The sequence below is a fragment of the Alligator mississippiensis genome, chromosome 2, assembly GCF_030867095.1.
Source record: "Alligator mississippiensis isolate rAllMis1 chromosome 2, rAllMis1, whole genome shotgun sequence".
NCBI lineage: Eukaryota > Metazoa > Chordata > Crocodylia > Alligatoridae > Alligator > Alligator mississippiensis.
In genome coordinates this window covers 141,584,581-141,595,151 of record NC_081825.1, presented here as the reverse complement: position 1 = coordinate 141,595,151, position 10,571 = coordinate 141,584,581, and positions in this window count along the sequence as shown.

Sequence of the window (10,571 nt, the reverse complement as noted above, 5' to 3'; positions counted from 1 at the left end):
TTATTAACGCAATGAGGGGAGTCCTACAGAGGTCTGTCCTGAGCCCAGTGTTGATCGACATATTTGTTAATGTTTGGGATGCTGGCACAGAAAGCTTATTGAGCAAGCTTGCAGATGACATGAAACTGGGAAGGACTGTGAACATGTTGGAGGCTAGAAGTGTAATTCGGAAGGATCTTGACAGATTAGAAAGTGGAGCTAAAGTTCACAGAAAAAAGTTCAGTGTGGACAAATACAAGGTTCACCTTGGGAAGAAAAACAAAAATATAAATACCAAATGGGTGACACCTGGCTGGATGGCAGCACTATGGAGAAGAATTTGGGAGTCCTGGTAGATCACAGCCTCAATATGAGTCTGTAGTGTGAAGCAGCTGCACAAAAGACAAATACAGTTTTGGATGCATCAACAGAAGCATTAGATGCAAGACACGGGAGGTGATAATGCCTCTCTACTTCGCACTAGATAGGCCTCATCTAGAGTATTGTGTGCAGTTTTGGGACCCCCATTTTAAGAAGAATGTGTAGAAGTTGGAGAGGGTCCATAGACAGGCAACAAAGATGATAAAGGAAAGCAAATCATGCAAGGAGAGATTGAAGGAGCTATGTAGGTTCAGCTTGCGGAAAAGGTGCTTAACAGGGGATATGATAACAGGCCTCAAATACCTGAAGGGCTGCCATAAAGAGAGCACAACCCAGCAGCCTTTCCGGGGGTGCAAGCCCCCAGATCTGTGCCCCGGATGAGAGAAGGATCAGGTTGCCTCTCCCACCAGGGACCAGCACTGAGTGCAGGCTGCCCCCAGCACATGACAAGATTGCTGCTGCTGGCAGCCTGAGCCTCCTCTCATCTGGTATGTCTCCACAGCCCTCCTGGGGGTGCAGGCCCCTGGATCTGTGCGCCAGATGATAGGAGGCTGCCATTGCCAGCAAGTGTCAGGACTTTTGCTTTGAATAGTTTGAGGTGCAGTTTCCTAGAACCCCCTGCACCTATGTCATTGGAAATTGGCAGGCTTCATGCCCTCAGAAGGGGCTATCATCCCTGAAATTTTCATCCAGATTAGGCAAGAAACAGCAAAGCTTTAGGCATTTTCACAATTCCCCATTATAGCCTACGGGTGAAATGTCGAAACTCATTGAAACAGCGAAATAGTCTCAACGAAATGAAACGGGACAGTTGTCACAGGCTAGCTGGGTACTGTGAGAATATCAGTTTAGTTGTAGACTGACTGAGCACTGTAACTTTATTAGCCACTGGGTTTTTTGGTTTGGGTAGGGAAGTTCTTCACAGTTAGAAGTGAACTTCACAGTGAATTCACTGTGAAGTCCCCTCACAGATTGAGGAGGGGATGTTGGGAAGGAAAGCAACGATAAGTTTTACTTATGAAAAAGAATAAATTTTACTTATAATAACAAAAGATATAGTTTGCACATATGACAGTTAGTAAAAAGGTTAAGCTAACAGACAATATCAATACAAGTTAATATTGGCAGTGATAATAAAAATAGATAGAGAGAAATCAATCAAGAGTTTCCACTTGGTTAGCAACTTATTGATAGTTTTTCAGTTAGAAACACGTTAAGTTGATCCAGTGAAGTCAGGTGTCCCCGATGTACGCTGTCAGAAGGAGAACCAGAGGAGGACCTTCAGTTAGGATCTGGTCTTTGTTCACACAGGGATTAAGAGAGATTCAGGGGAATGGAACAGCAATGACCCTTCTGTTTTGTCCTTCCTGAGGGTTACTTAGTGTGTGTGTTCTTTTATATTTTTCATAGATTCATAGATTCACAGATGTTAGGGTCGGAAGGGACCTCAATAGATCATCAAGTCCGACCCCCTGCATAAGCAGGAAAGAGTGCTGGGTCTAGATGACCCCAGCTAGATACTTGTCTAACCTCCTCTTGAAGACCCCCAGGGTAGGGGAGAGCACCACCTCCCTTGGGAGCCCGTTCCAGACCTTGGCCACTCGAACTGTGAAGAAGTTCTTCCTAATGTCCAGTCTAAATCTGTTCTCTGCTAGCTTGTGGCCATTGTTTCTTGTAACCCCCGGGGGCGCCTTGGTGAATAAATCCTCACCAATTCCCTTCTGTGCCCCCGTGATGAACTTAAAGGCAGCCACAAGGTCGCCTCTCAACCTTCTCTTGCGGAGGCTGAAAAGGTCCAGTTTCTCTAGTCTCTCCTCGTAGGGCTTGGTCTGCAGGCCCTTGAGCATACGAGTTGCCCTTCTCTGTACCCTCTCCAGGTTATCCGCATCCTTCCTGAAGTGTGGCGCCCAGAATTGCACGCAGTACTCCAACTGCGGTCTGACCAGCGCCCTATAGAGGGGAAGTATCACCTCCCTGGACCTATTCGTCATGCATCTGCTGATGCACGATAAAGTGCCATTGGCTTTTCTGATGGCTTCGGCACACTGCCGACTCATGTTCATCTTGGAGTCCACTAGGACTCCAAGATCCCTTTCCACCTCTGTGCCACCCAGCAGGTCATTCCCTAGGCTGTAGGTGTGCTGGACATTTTTCCTCCCTAGGTGCAGCACTTTGCATTTCTCCTTGTTGAACTGCATCCTGTTGTTTTCTGCCCACTTGTGCAACCTATCCAGGTCTGCCTGTAGCTGTTCCCTGCCCTCCGGCGTGTCCACTTCTCCCCATAGCTTTGTGTCATCTGCAAACTTGGACAGAGTACATTTCACTCCCTTGTCCAAGTCGCTGATGAAGACATTAAAGAGTATCGGTCCAAGGACCGAACCCTGCGGGACCCCACTGCCCACACCCTTCCAGGTCGAGACCGACCCATCTACCACGACTCTTTGGGTGCGACCCTCTAGCCAATTCGCCACCCACCGGACTGTGCAGTCATCCACATCACAGCTTCTTAGCTTGTTCACCAGTATGGGGTGGGATACCGTATCGAAGGCCTTCCTGAAGTCTAAGTATACGACATCCACCCCTCCTCCTGTGTCCAGGCGTTTCGTAACCTGGTCATAGAAAGAGACTAGGTTGGTCAGGCACGATCTGCCCGCCACAAACCCATGCTGGTTTCCCCTCAGTATAATTTGCCCTGCCGGGCTCTCACAAATGTGAGCCTTGATAATTTTTTCAAAGACTTTACCAAGGATGGAGGTGAGACTGACTGGTCTATAGTTGCCCGGGTCCTCCTTCCTCCCCTTTTTGAAAATGGGGACCACATTAGCCCTTTTCCAGTCTTCTGGGACTTGGCCCGTGCGCCACGAACGTTCGAATATTCCCGCCAGTGGCTCTGCAATGATGTCGGCCAGTGCCTTCAGCACCCTCGGATGGAGCCCATCTGGGCCTGCCAATTTAAAGGCATCCAGTTCTTCCAAATGACTCTGCACCATCTCAGGATCTACGTATGGAAGTCCGGCGCCTTGCTGCTGCCTCTCTACAACCCCAGTGAGAGACTTGTCATGCCCCTCACTTAGGAACACTGAGGCAAAGAACTTGTTGAGGAGTTCAGCCTTGTCCCCCCTATCTGTCACCAATTGTTTCTGCCCATTTAGCAGCGGTCCTATTCCTCCCTGGGCCTTCCTTTTACTCCCTATATATCTAAAAAACAATTTCTTGTTGTCTTTTACTTGGGTTGCCATCCTCAGCTCCATGGTAGCTTTGGCCCGCCTAACTGCCTCCCTACAAGCACGAGCAGAGGAGGTATATTCATCTTTAGTGATCTCACCCTGTTTCCACTTTTTATGTGCTCCCCTTTTGGCCCTTAGGCTGCCCTGGATTTCTCTGGTCAGCCATGGAAGCCTCCTGGCCCCTTTCCCTCTTTTGCCTCGCTCGGGGATCGTCTTGCTTTGTGCCCGAAGGATCGTTTCCTTTAGACACAGCCACCCTTCTTGGGCTCCCATCCCATCAAAACTCCTACTCTGCAGTGCTTCCTTGACTAATCGCCTGAGTGCATTGAGATCAGCTTTCCTAAAGTCTAGCACTTTCACCCTACTAGTTACCTTACCCACTCGCCGTCTTATGTTGAATTCTATTATAAGGTGATCACTGTCTCCCAAATGGCTACTGATCTGGAGGTCCCCTATCATGTCATCTCCCGTTGCCAATACCAGATCCAGTATGGCATTCCCCCTAGTAGGACCATGCACCTCCTGTGTCAGGTGGAGGTCCTGTACACAGGTTAGAAACCTGCGTGAGCGATGGGACCTTGCTGTCTGCGTCTCCCAGCAGATATCCGGGTAGTTTAAGTCCCCCATGACTACTGCCTCTTTAGCTTTTATGGTCTCCGAGAGTTGCCTCAGGAGCCCCGCATCTATTTCTTCCCCTTGGTGTGGGGGTCTGTAGCAGACCCCTACCACCAAATCCCTTTCTCCTTGCCCCCCATGTAGCCTAACCCACAATCCTTCTACTTCCTCAACCTCGGATTCTGTCTTGATGAGGGTTGATGTATATTGCTCACTGACATAAAGTGCAACCCCCCCCCCCTTTCTTCCCCGACCTGTCCATTCTATACAATCTATAGCCCTCAATATGTACCGCCTAGTCATGGGATGAATCCCACCAGGTCTCTGTTAGCCCCACTAAGTCATAGGTGTTCAGTGCAAGCATATTTTGGTTATGTTAATTTGTTAGTTATATAGCCATTTATAATGTTGCTTTATAGTTGTTATTTTATGGGGTTAAAAGGTGTTAGAAATCATTACAATAAGTTATTACCCAAGCTTGGGTTTATTCAATAAGCAAATTACACCACATTACTTTGGGGTCTGAGATTAACATGTTTTTACCTAAATTTATTTTACTGTGTTTAAGCAGAAAAAGATTATAAAATTAGCTATGTCTGCGGTTATATCCTTTAGTTTTGCTTTTTAAAAGTTATGCTGTTTCAAGATTAATATAAAAGTTATATACAATTCTTGTGGGTTATACTCCAGACAGACAAAAAACAGTTTTATAAGTTCTTTTTCAGATATCTTCAAAAAGCATTTTCTTTTGTTATAACTGCTTATTAACCCTTCTGGTTCTGGCTATCACAGACAGTGCTTCGAAATGAAATGACGAAATGAAACACTGCCCCTTCTAAACAGCAAAACGGACGTTGAAACAAAACGATGGTGTTTCACACAGCCTTAGGAGATACCTGTAACTTGTATAACAGTTGTCATCTCAAAAGCCTTTTTGATTGAGAGCTTAAATCTCACTTAAAAGCATTCTTTGAAGCCCTCACATAAATTATGGGTTTATGTGGTTTTTTTCTTTTTGTGTGTGTGTGTGTGTGCATACTTTGATAGTTGCCACATCTATTTTACAACATGGGTGCAGAACAATGTTCCATATTCTAATATGGGTCTCATCAGTGCCATATAACAGAGGAAGACAGGTTGTTTGGGTAAATCTGATATCTTTTATTAGATCAACTCAAATAGCTGCTAGCAACTTGCTAGAAAAATTCTTCTTAGCAAGCTTTCGAATATAAATACCCTTTATCAGGCTGAGGAAGCATCTGCAGTTGGTGTGTGCTCTTCCTGGGTGGAATGAATAGTAAAGAGGCCAGAGGCTGGTATGCATGCAAGAAAGCTAGTCAGTGAAGATATAAATTGAGGAATCAATGGGTGAGAAACAGGGGTGGGGAACGGGAATGAATGTAACTGGTAAATAGTGGAGAGGTAACCTGCCAGATGTCAGGCAGGTTATAATGTGTCATAAATCCAATGTCTATATTTAGTCCATGATATAACAGAGGCATAATTACGCCCACTTTCTTACTTGCTACTTCCCTGTTCATACATCCAAAGAGAGCCTTAGCTTCCCCCTCCCTTCTCACCAACCCCTTTCTCCCAAGGTGTTACACTAGTTGCTTATATTGAGGTGTTTGTTCACTATTATTCTCTTTAGAGTAATGGCTTTCCAATACACAGCTCCCTATTATGTAGGTATGGTCTGCATTCTCTGTTGCTAGATGCTTGACCCTGCATTTGGCTAAATTAAAACACATTGTTTGAATGGGTTTGATTTACTGAGTAATCCAGATTGCTCTGTGTGTCTATCTTATCTTCATTGGTTGGGCCTCTGCCAATTTGCGATTTGTTATCTTCCAGTTTATGCCTAGTAACTAATATGTTTTTAAGCTGTAAATAAATATCAAGAATAGTACTGGGCTTGATACTGAATCTGGTGAAACATGAAATGTCCACCATCCACAACTGATTTCTTATCAACCACTACTGTCTGAGATGTCAATTAGCTTGTTCTAAAGTGACTTATTGTGTGCTTTATTGATGTTGTATAACCACAATATATTTTTGGCAGAATGTCTTGTAATACTAAGAAAAATTTATCAACCAAAATCAAGTCTCCAAGAATGAAATTAGGTTTGTCATAAGACGTATTTGCCATGTCAACCACGTCATTCCACTTCTTCCTTTTGAATATTGGCACATTAGCACTTCACAGTCTTCTTGAATTTTCCTAGTATCCCGGAATTATTAAGACTGAAAATCAGTATGCTGGGGATCTTGTCAGCCAGCTCTTTGAGGACTTTGGCGTTCAAATTATTTTGCTCTGCTCTTTTAAAAATGCCTGTTCTTAATAAATCTTTAATATCTTTCTTGGTTATGAATGGATTGTAAAATAGTTCATTCTTATGGGTACAAGTGCATCATCCTGCTGCTTTCCAAATATAGAAGAAAAATACTTACCAAAACTTATGGTAGTTCTGAGTTACAGATAACAAAATAAGTAATGGTATATTTAATGAGAAGCACCTCTTTTACCCAGTTTAACTTTGCAAAACAAGTTATACCTTGAGATTTTTAAGATTCCAATCATGCAGATCATCTGGCCAGGTCTCAGTAATGCCACTTTTATTAAACTTCTCCTTGTTAAGTAGAACTTTTCATTCGTTTACCTTTTTGCTGAGGTCCTTTGATTGATATAAGGAATTGGACATGCTTCTCTTGGTATTTTTTTGCCATGGTGCCTGATCTAGCCTGTCACGTGCTAACTTTGAGTTTGTATCATGTTTGCTCCTTTGTTTACTCTCCTGGCATTGAGAACTTCAGAATGCCCATGAACAGTCAATGTGGAATTTAGGTATGTGCCTTAAGATGCAATACTACAGCAGGCACCTAGTGAAACATTTGGGCAACCCTCCCAAGTGATAAGCTAGGATAGATGATATTATAGTAAAAGATTAGCTCTGGCCACCTCTGCTCAAGGAAAAGGGCAAATATACACATGAGTAAACTGAGAGTAAACTGCTCCTGGAGCAAATGTACGTGTAGATGCACCCACTGTGTTTCCTCTTCCTGCCATTTGCTTATACTTGCCTGCACCCTTTCCTCCCAACCCAGCAACTGCTGCTTTTGCACTGTCTCTTCTGCTCCTACTTTTTCTTTTCACTGTCATACCAGTTATAGCTCATTGAGGTACAACAGTCCCTCTGATCCTGGAAAGCATCATGTGCTTTCCAAGATGGTGAGCACCAACTCTCCACTGATGCTAAAGAGAGTTGAGGACACTTAAATCTGCCATAAGAGATATCTAGTACCTCACAAATTTGAGCCTTAGAGGAATAGATCCTCATTTTACATTAATTTTAAAAGATTTCCTTTGTGATGAAGGATTTTGCTGTGTTACACAATGAGATACTTTAGTTTAGAAAAGACCTGCTCTAGGCACCCAGTGATTAAAAAAAAACACTTTGAACTTAAAGATTTTTATTTCATACATAAATTAAATTTCATAAATTATAGCTTAAATTGTGTAATGGATAAATTTACATCCACTGATGCACCTGGCCTCCTGGAGGGAAGGCCATCCACAGCAATACAGCTATTCAAGGTCTTCTGCTGCAATTTCAGCAGAGGAGGAGAATGCTGCCGTTCTACTGAACAGCAGATTTAGGCAGGCTTGCCTCAGTTCAGTGTCCTGTTTGTGCAGAATTTGGTGACAGGGTCAGGGTGCTTTCTAGCACCCATGTGTATATTTGCCCTTTTCCTTGAGCAGAGGTGGCCAGAGTTAATCTTTTACTATAATATCATCTATCCTAGCTTATCACTTGGGAGGGTTGCCCAAATGTTTCACTAGGTGCCTGCTGTAGTATTGCATCTTCTTAAGGCACATACCTAAATACTCTTGAGTAAACTACTTGAGAGTTAACGCTCCCGGGCAGGTGTCTATACATGCAGAGAAGTGGGAGCAGACTTAAAGGGTAGATCCACTCGTTGCTCCCTGGCCAGCCGCTTTTCTAGCCAGGAGCAGCATACACAGCCAAGGGTAGCACACGGCAGCTCTCTTGCCACAGCCTCTGCCTTCCTGTACCAGACCCTGGCCCTGGCAGTGATAGTCAGCAGCCCGGGCTCCTGCTGGCTGCCATTCTGGCCCTGCTGGCCTGCCACGGCAGCCTGGGCCCTATCAGGACCCCATATGCAGCACTCACCTGGCCAGCCTCACCACACCATCCCAGGCCTTCCGCTGCCACACAGCTGCCATCTGGACCTTGGCAGGGATGCCTACAATGTGCTCTTGGATGCCACCGTTGGGGCCATCTATGCCCTCATGGGCCTTCAGCTCCTCCACCTCTGGCCTGCCTGGCTAGCCAGGACTGGTGGCTACACATGGTTCAGGCTAACTGGGATGATGAGCAGTGGCTGGAGGAGTTCCGGATTCCCTGGGACATCTTCCCCTAGAGCAGCTTTGCCCACAGCTGGAGTGGCAGGACACCACCATGTGGCAGCCCCTCCCCACAGACACCCTGCTGGCCATTGTCGTGCTCAAGCTGCTCATGCCTGCCAGCCTCCACAACATTGGCCACCTTTTCAGCGTGGGTAAGGTGGCCACCAAGGAGGCAGTCCCGGAGGTGTGCAGCACCCTCCAGGATGTGCTGGGGCACATCATGCATTGCGTACACAACACCCTGGTGGTGATGGCGGGATTCTATGCCCTGGAATTCCTCCAGTGCATTGGGGTCTTGGACAGGAATCACATCCCCATCACCTGCCCACCCCATGGCGACTGCCTTTAGTACAGCCAGTGGGGCTTTTACTCCATTGTGCTCCAGTCCATTGTTGACCACCATGGCACCTTCACAAATGTGAGCGCCAGCTGTGCAGGCAGTGCCCACAATGCCCACATATTTTAGAACTCTGCCTTGGTGCAGAGCAGGCACTTCACACCAGCAGTGCCAGACCTCCAGCTGCCAGACCCCGCCTATCGCTGCCAGACCCCACCCAGTGCCAGACCCCGCCTATGGCTCCTCCCATGATTCATGTGGCCCTACACCAGCCAGCTGGACCCCTGCCATGTCCACTTCAACTGGTGCCTGGGCTGGACCTGTGCCCTCGTGGAGTGCGCCTTTGGCTGGCTGAAGGGACACTAGTGCAATCCTCACCATCCACCTTGAGGTCGCCGAGGCCAACATACCCTGGGTCATCATCACAGCTTGTGTGGTGCATAACATCTGTGAGGCATGGGGGGAGCTCTTTCATGAGGCCTGGACAGAGGAAGCGCAGTGGGCGGAGGATCCCTGGCACTGGCAGCACCAGCAATGGCAGCAGCAACAATGGCAGGCCCTCCCTGCTGAGGCCCTGGGTGAGCTACTCACCCACCAGTGGCACTGGGTGTGAGAGGCACTGGCTGACTACCTCCTGCTGCACTCTCTGCTGTAGCCCACCTGGAAAGCTGCCCACAGACCCCCATCCCACTGCTCAACCCCAGCACCATGCTCACTGTGGACAGTTCTCTGAAAAACACTTTAATCCCCTCACGGAAACAGGCTATCCTCCCCCTCCCTCTCTCCCCAACAACACAGCCCTTCCACCACCCACTACCAATTAAACACCATCTTTCCTGTGCAAGCTATTTACAGAGTTGTGCTTGCGTGCTCTTTCCTGGGGTCAGGACCCCAATTGGGTGGAGCCCAGGGACAGGCAGCCAGCACCCCCAGCCTCTTGCCATTCCTCCTCAGGTGTGCATACTTCCATAAGCTTGGCCGGTGGGGGAGCACCCAGGGGTGACAGTGGCCGCTGCTCTCCCAGTGCACCCATTTCCCCCTTCAGCAGCCAGCGGCCAGGGCTAGCAGGGCCCATACGTAGTCCCAGCTCCACTGCAGGCAAGTCCTACTCTGCAGCTATGTGGAGCTGGGGTGAGTGGCAACTCTGGGCCAAGACAGGGGACCTGGGACAGGGGCTGGGGTAGGGGCTCCTGGCTGGTAGAGGTGGTGATGTATCTCCACCCAGGCCCATGGCAGACCTGCTGCTGGGCAGTGGGTGGCTGCCAGAGGGCAGGTGGGGCTGTGGTTGGGGGCAGGACAATGGGAGGCATGAAGGCAACTCCCAGGACCAAGATGGTGTCCAGCACTGCCGGGTCCTCCTTTGTTGTCTCCACTGTCCTGGCCACAAGCACAGCTTGCTGCTCCAGGGCCTCCATGTGCCACTCCTCTAGGGCCACGAGCCTTGCCCTGAACACCCAGTCCACCCGGTCACATGCTTCCTTGCAGACCAAGTTCTTTGCCCACCATGCATCCTGCCGGGCCAGGTCCTCCGTGTGCCATGCGGCCTGCAGGGTGACATCCTCCTCCCACCAGGCCCACAAGTCTGACAGCCACTGCTCTA